The sequence below is a fragment of the Microtus oregoni genome, unplaced genomic scaffold, assembly GCF_018167655.1.
Source record: "Microtus oregoni isolate MIOR12 unplaced genomic scaffold, Mior012 000008F_ref0000371, whole genome shotgun sequence".
Classification (NCBI taxonomy): domain Eukaryota; kingdom Metazoa; phylum Chordata; class Mammalia; order Rodentia; family Cricetidae; genus Microtus; species Microtus oregoni.
This window is the reverse complement of record NW_024543067.1, coordinates 9,278,885-9,286,844: the sequence shown is the minus strand read 5'-3', so window position 1 is coordinate 9,286,844 and position 7,960 is coordinate 9,278,885. Positions and strand designations below refer to the sequence as shown.

Genomic DNA, 7,960 nt, shown 5'->3' with positions numbered 1-7,960 from the left:
TACGCGGAGGCCCATCGGCGGCGGGGTTCCCCTGCTTCTGCTCCTTCCCGTAAAGGCGACACCAGCGTCTGCCGAGGGGACCGGTGGGCAGGCATGGGCCCTGCCATCCGCCACAGAGACACTGAGAGGACAGGGGTGAGAGGCCCTGGTACAAGCAGCCCGTGCATCAGACGCACCGGACCGGCGCATCAAAACAAACCCTGGCAAAGCCCTGAGCAGGCGCTCTCGCGGGATTTGCGTGTGGGGCCGGCCGCCTCGGCAAGTCTCGCGTTGTTTGGTCAAGGGGCGGGGCGGTCACCGAGGGGGCGGAGTCCACCCGGGCTGAGCGTTGGGGGGCGTTCCCGGCCGTGTTGACACTGGCGTCTGGGGGGGGGGGGCGCCCCGCGCATGCGCAGCTCCCCGGCGGTCGTGGAGGCCGGGACAGTCCGGCTGCCCCGGTCCGCGGGTCGCGGGGTCGGGCCCCGCCCTCCGCGCGGGCGCTGGCGGACGCCGTGCCCGGCCCTGCAGGCTCTGTCTGCGGCGCTCCGCCCGCCGCCGGCCTGCTGCTGTTTTGGCCTGGAGGGTTCCCGCCTACGCAGGTCGTGACGCCGGGACGGGGCTCCGCGGCCGGAGCGGGCGCTGCTGCTGTCTCAGCTTCTCCTGCGGCGTCCACGGTAAGTGCCCTGCGCGTCTGCTGCTTTGGCATTTTAGACCCCGGAGAAGAGAAAAAGGTAGAAGCACAGCGAGCTAGCTGTCTTGCAGAGGCAAGGTGTTTTTCAGCTTATTTCGTTTATGCTTGTCTTTTGAAAATCGTGAAACCACAGCTGTGCCTTTACAATTCTGAAGAATTTGGGCTCGGAGTAGGAGTAGGAGGAATCCTCTTAGCAATGGAGTTTTTTCATTACCGAAGTATTGAGTGCTCTGTAAGAAAAAAGAAAACAATGAAGACCCACGACTCCTGCCCTCTTTCAGGCTTCTGCTCCCCAGCCCCAGTGTTTACTCTCCTTCTGCTCAGGGTAACCCAGTTCCAAGTGTATGCAGTCAGCCATTCAGGATTTTGCCGGTGCATGTCAGGAGTGTATTTATGGACAAAAATTGCATTCGTATGTAGAACATCGATCCCTCCACTTTTTTTTCATACTTTATTTTTAAATGCCACTATTTAAAATGGGCTTCACACCTTCAATAGCAAGTCCCTTAAAAACTGATTGTGTAATTTGTGATTTGAGACTTTGTCTTGTAGCTCAGGGTGCTCTAGAACCCCTTGTGTAGGGGAAGCTGACCTTGAATTTAGGGCTTCTCCTGCCTTCACCTCCTAAGTGCCCGGATCAAACACGAACTTGCAGTGCCCGGCCAGCAAGCTTACAAGCCAGTGTTTTGAAACTAAGTAGCTGAGACTTTCACAATATCTAAGGCCACATGTGATCCTTTCATATGAAGCAGGTCGAATAGTGTTGACATAGAGCTCCGTCAGTGTTTACAGGAGGGAGTGACTGCCGAAAGATTACATAAAGCTTACTTTTTCTTTATTGCATGTTTTAAAGTTTTCATACCATATGGCAGCTTTTAATTCTTTACACTTGAGGTTGCTTTATGATGAAGTATGATACAAAATCAGTGCCTAGAAGTCTATACTGAAAAAGAAATCGCGGATGAAATGTTTTGCTAGGTGACCCCTAGGGAGACATCTGAAAGTGGAAGACTATCGGTACTGCACGACTTGCTAGTAATAACACTGTAAGGGAGCAGGTTCATGCTGCAAAAACTTTATTAGAAATGGAGTACTTATGCTAATCTTGATAGCTTCCAAGGAAAACACTCCTAAAGTAATCACAGGCAACCATCTTGTTCTAAACGTGCCTTTCCTTCTATCGTAGACTTAGTTGTGAGCTTTCTATTTAGAAACTTGGCTTAAAAGACGTGAAGAGGTGGTTCTCTGGTGTCTTAGTTATTTCTGGCAACAATATGCTGTTGCTGTTTTTCATAAAGGCTTAAGTAGTGTCTTCCTGATTCTGTGGTCAGTCAGAGGAGGCCCGGAGCGCCTGCCTCTGGCCTTTCTGGGGCTGCTTTGCTTTTGTGGGTGTGCTGAACACTAGAACTGCATTTTTTTGGCTCTGCCTTGTTCTCCTGAATGGAACACCTTATCAGAACTTTGTGGAGAGGTGTAGGAAACTCTCATGGTGTTGTTGTAGATGAGGTTTCTGGTGGTTTCATATTAAAATAGCTGAACCTCTGTAAGCTGGAAAGAATACAAAGTAGAAATTAAGATTAAATTTTGCTTCTTTCATGGGCGTTAAAAATCTATAACTGCCTCATGGTATATTAATCTTTTTATTTACAGCAGGTGCAACTACTGTAGTTTTAAGGAAATATAACCAATAGTAAGATGTAAAAAAAGTATAGTTGTTACATATTTGATGCAAAATCCATGTATAGTAAAAGATTTGAGCTGTTCTTCCCCGTGAAGGATGACAAGTTATGAGTGGAATATTTCAGCCTAGGAAAATATTTTTAATAGAACATAAAATCTTTTCACTTTTAGTTATTGAAGCAGGGAGGACCGGGAATGTACTGAGTGTGTTTTCAAAAATTGAGAGTAATGGCTGAAGTTGGAGCTTAGTAGTTGCCTGAGGCCCTCCAAGATTCCTAGTACCAGAGACAGGGCAGTCCTGTGGCTGGTGGGAAAGCTTACTTTCTAGTTTAACCTGAACACATTCCTTCCTGTGAGTAGTCAGAAATAAACAACTCTGTTTTGGATCATGTGGGTCCCCCCCCCTTCTTTTTCTTCTTTTTAAACAAAAAGCACAAGGGATTAGATTATATCACCAATTTAAATTATTATTAGCCCTCTCTCTTTTTCATTTGTTTTCTGTGTTTTGTTTGTTTGATTTTGGTTTTGTCTTGTTTTGGCCAGGGTAAAGAACACAAAACGTACTACATACCAAAAATGTGAGAGTACTAAAATCCCAATTAGGGATTTAAGAAAAGCCATTTTAGCCGGGCGATGGTGGCACACGCCTTTAATCCCAGCACTCGGGAGGCAGAGGCAGGCGGATCTCTGTGAGTTCGAGACCAGCCTGGTCTACAGAGCTAGTTCCAGGACAGGCTCGAAAGCCACAGAGAAACCCTGTCTCAAAAAACCCAAAAAAAAAAAAAAAAAAAAAAAAAGCCATTTCAGATTTCATTCGGAGTTGTTCTTCCAGAACTGGGATTACAGGGAGAAGGCAAAGTGCGAGGAGTGGGCATGAAATTGAAAATTGACTGTCAGTAAACAAAGGGAGGATAAAGAGATTCCCTGAAGTCAGATGTGTGGGTTCAGAAGAAGATTGAACTCACAGCTCTCTTAGTTTTGAGATACTGGAAAAATATCTAATTATAAGTATTCTTTATTAGTTGTATCCTCTTGGGAATTGAATTAGAATAATTAGTAGCTTTCAGCACCTCACAAGTTTTGCATACTTTGTACAGCAATCTCATGTGTGTTCAGTTCATAATTGGAAGTTATACTGCATTTGAAGAGCTGTCCCATGTGAAGGACTGTGGTTTCTACCTGCTCTAAGCCAGCACCCCAATGCTCCTGCCTGGATTGGGTCTTCATGGTTTTGATTCTCACTTTTCTAGCTGTGCCTGCCCCCTCTCCCCTCTGTTTTGGTCTTGCATCACCAGCTCATTTTCTTTAACCTTGAGATTTGCTGCTGCTTTTCTCTCTGATCAATTCTTACTGGCTGCCATTCTATTTTGAATCGCTGTACCTCTCACTTCTTTATTTTAACAACCTTAATATTTTCTTAATCACATAGGCATCAAATCAAAAGGTCACCCCAGATTTTCCACTGTTACTCTCAATGGTATTTTCTGTCACCATGCCTTTTCCCCTTGTCCTAGTAGCCCTGTACACAGTAAGGTACCTCTAATCCAGGGTTTCCTTTTCATCTGGCTTACTGATATTCATTGTCCTAGAAAACCCTGATTGTGTTGTCAGGTGACTAGTAAAAACTCAAAACACATTGTGTGTGTGTGTGTTACCACCATCGAAAGCTTTCTTCTCAATTGGTCCTTTGATGTATGTGGAGGGGCTGGGATTGATGCTCCAGGCGCCATTCCTCTGTGTCATCTCTATTAAATGGCCCCAGTGCTTCTTAAAAAACATGAATTTATATAGTTATAGACGTTAGCATTGGCCCACAAAAGAATGTAAACTTCTTTTCTCATGCATTGGTCATTTCTTGGGATCTTTTTCCTGTTTTCATCTTCATTTTTAAAAGTAAGCCCTGTGTAAAGACAAGCTCTGACCCTCTTCCTGGTCTGTGTGGTAGTGGATTCCGCCTGTTCACGCTTCAGGGTGATGTGGTGTTGTTTCCTCCCAATGCTCTAGCCCCTGTAATTGGTGTGTGATGTTCTTGGAGCGTAGCCAAGTCCTGTGTTATGTCAGAGTGAGTTCAGAATTGACCAGTGATGGAAAAACTCCTGTGCTTCGACATGTAAGAAATATTTCATTTTAGCTGCCGCATCTTTGATTCTGTTTGTTCTGTTTCTCTTTCTTTTTCTGGCACATAGACACACATTGCAACATTGAGTTTTATGTATCAAACAACCTGATTTTCTTGTTCTAAGTATGTAGATCATGTGAAATCTTTATTTAAATGATTAGGAAATGGTAAAGCGCTTATATAAAAGTCAGTTTATTTACATAGTTGGTTTCTTGATATTGTATCTAAATTTGTAAGACATCAATGTTTTGGAATTTGAATTACGCCCACTTCACAGTTTCTTCTGTGTGTATGCAGATAGAAGAGATGGAGCAAGATCATGTGTGTTCCATTTTCATTTTGTTATATCTGGAAGCTCCAGTCGTCTGGATACCAGCACAGATTGGATGCTGCATCAGGCTCTGGGTTCAATCCCTAGGACTACTCTCTCCACTAAAACAACACCCAAACCCAGTAGATGAACTTTTTTTTTACTGGAGTGGGAGGAACAAGTTTAAAATAGAGCAGGGTGGTGGTAGCACAGCCTTTAATCCCAGCACTTGGGAGGCAGAGGAGGGCGACCTCTTGAGTTCATGGCCAATCTGGTCTTCAGACCCTATCTCAATCCAGGAGAAAAGCATAGTGCATGTATAGATTTGCGTAGTTGATTACGTGGCACAGGAGGCGTGCGGATTCAGAGGGTTTGAAGAATGGCTAGCCCTATAGAAATGTAATTAGACAAGAGGTGTGGCCAGGTGCGGTGATGGAGGGGAAAAGCCAAGCAAACTTGTCTGCAAAGATTCTTCCTGGTGTCTCTGTGCCTTCCAGTTGGTACAGGTCAGTATGCCTGAATGAGAGCAACTGGGTCCTTCAGAAAAGGTTGGTCAGAGTTTCATTACTGGCTCTGAGTGCAAGAGGGGAGGGGAGGGTTAAAATAAAATGCCCGATTTTCTGGTTCACATTCGTGGGTGGGAACTATAATTTCTGTAACCTGCTTTAGGGAAGAGGAGTACTAATTTCGGTGGCCGGCTGTGGAGGGAAATGGAGCAGGAGAAATAAGGGTAGGCACTCAGAGGGCCTGTTCCTGAGGCTTCTCCAGTATGTTCTCCGCGTTCAAAGTAGCCAGCGTCCTGGGGCCCCATGCTTTGGGGAACTGTGGTTTGAACCAGAGCAGATGTTTCTTGTTTCTTTTTCTGACCTGATGGTTCCTGGCTGGTGAGTGAACAGTACTGGACCATCTACTTGCTAGAGTTCATAAGAAATGGGAGAATGGGATGCTACGAGCTTCCCACACCAGCTTTTCACTCTGAATGTGTTTAGTAGTTGAGCGTTTAGACACGCTTCACACCTAGAAACGAGTCACAACCGTGTGTTCTAAGCTTGGTAACCAGTGTGGCAGTGCGAGAGGTGGTAGGGACTGAAGAAGTGCCTGGTGGTAGGGAGGTCTTCGGAAGGTCTTTAGGTTAGTTGTGTTCAGGCCCTGGGGAGTCATTAAAATAACTGGTGCTCAGGCAGTTTCAGGAAATTCTCCAGCAGAGGCAGTTCTAAAAGGGAGCCAGCCCACCCAGCCCAACACTGACCCCCGTCCTTGCCGTCCACTACCACGTGCTACAAACAAGAGGGCTGACTTGAAAACCGAGAGCATGCTGTGGCATGGCTATAACTTTTCCAAGTATGCAAGGAATAAACCTTTTGTTCTTAGATAGTTTGCCTCAGCTTGATAAAAAAAAAAACCGACAAATGCAGCAAATTGTAATATATTTAACAGAAAACGTGTTTATGGAGCAAACGAAGATTCCCCAGTAGTATCACTAACGAGAAAATGCCACAGCCTCTAAGGACCATCTGGTTTTTTTGTTTTTGTTTTTCCAAGACAAGGTTTCTTTGTATAGCCCTGACTGTCCTGGGCTGGCCTTGAATTCAGAGATCCACCTGCCTTTGCCTTCTGCATAGTACGCTCATGGGGAGTCTTTGAAGAAGTATGAGAAAGTGTAAAGAAGTTCACAGTGATTGGAGCGGTGTCACTGTCCGGGACTACCATGGCGGGTAATTGTGAGGGGCCTCTTCATAAAAAGCTCAGCTTGATATTTAGCTCCCATGTACCACAGATAGTGATGATAGCTGTGGACAGTGAGTGCTCAGATTCCCTTTGAAGTGGAACTGTGTCATGAGGACATGGTGCCTTCAGAGTCCAAGCTGTGCTGAGGCCTTCAACTGACATCAGGAAATTTTCTGTACATGCATGGTCAGACTTAATTGTTGAGTTGTTGGTTATGGAGCCACAGGCAGATGGATCACTCAGCGCTCTGCTGTTGTTACCTGTGCCTTGCCATAAGTTTAGTAGAAGGAAATAGAAATTCTTCAGTTCCAAACACTGGTTTATAATATTTGCGAGGACAGTTTATTTTATTCCTGTGACTCCTGACTCCTGGTATGTTCAGTTTTCATTAGTATCCCCCCCCTCGCCCCGTGTGTGTGTGTGTGTGTGTGTGTGTGTGTGTGTATAGTCTTACTCTAGCCTAGGCCTGCAACCCTAACACTCAAACTCACCGTTTTCCTGCCTTACGGTCTACATGCTGAGATTACTGCTGTGTACCACCATACCGAGCTCATCACTGTTTCTTGGTGACTAGATTGTGTGTGTGTATGTATGCATGCATGCATGTATGTATGTATGTATGTTTTTGAGACAGTCTTATGTAGCCCAAGCTGCCATTAGTGGACTATGAAGCTGAACATAATTTTCACCTTATCTTGCTGCCTCCTTCCACCTCTTGAGTGTGGGGTTACAGGCGTGGTTTATATGACACTAGAATTTCCCTCAGGCCTTAGGCCAGCTAGGAGAGTTTGACTACATCTCTAATCCCTAGAGCCAATTTAAAAATTGTGATTAGTTTTCATAGTCACACATAGGAGCAGATTTTGGAAAACAAAAATAATCAGTTGGATTTTAGTGTCAAGAAAAGCATGCAGTGGTTTCTGCTGGTTCAACATGCATTGTAAATCCTCTCCTAAAAGAGTAACTTTTAAGTCATTTTAATGGGGTTGATTTGAATAGAATGATTTAAACGCATTCTTTTGGGAGCCAGAGAAATTAAAAATGAGAAGACGTTTGCACAGTGGTTTATAGATATCTGTTCATCATAATTGGTTCTTAAATCATTTTGGCTCTTAAAAGGGTGAAATGCGTCGTTACTTACAATGAGAAAGAAGCTTGCTTTTTCTCTATTAAGAACTTGTGTTACCAATAGCAGTCATTGGTTTTATTGTTTCACAAAGCATTTAACAAAGTAGATGTAGTTGGTACTGTTGAAATACGGAGCGGCGGGCTGTGTCCCGCCACCCGGCTAGCTTTACCTGAAATAATTACACGGAAACTGTATTCTTTTAAACACTGCCTGACTCATTAGTTTCAGTTTCTTATTGGCTAGCTCTTACATATTGATCTAACCCATTTCTATTAATCTGTGTAGCCCACGAGCTGACTTACCAGGAATGATCTTAACCTACGT

At 44.7% G+C, this 7,960-nt stretch overlaps 1 protein-coding gene across 4 annotated transcripts in view; it reads left to right on the top strand.

Moving 5' to 3' along the window:
• The first annotated feature begins 380 nt into the window (after positions 1-380).
• The window catches only part of Pcmtd1 (protein-L-isoaspartate (D-aspartate) O-methyltransferase domain containing 1), a 60,488-nt gene continuing 52,908 nt past the window's right edge, over positions 381-7,960 (top strand). For 2 of the 4 annotated variants that reach the window (XM_041657093.1, XM_041657096.1), the window contains exon 1: positions 540-653. The gene's annotated coding sequence lies outside the window, so the exon portion shown is untranslated. Of the gene's footprint in view, positions 654-7,960 lie in introns of all 4 variants that reach the window. The other 2 variants (XM_041657099.1, XM_041657098.1) reach the window with 2 other exon arrangements.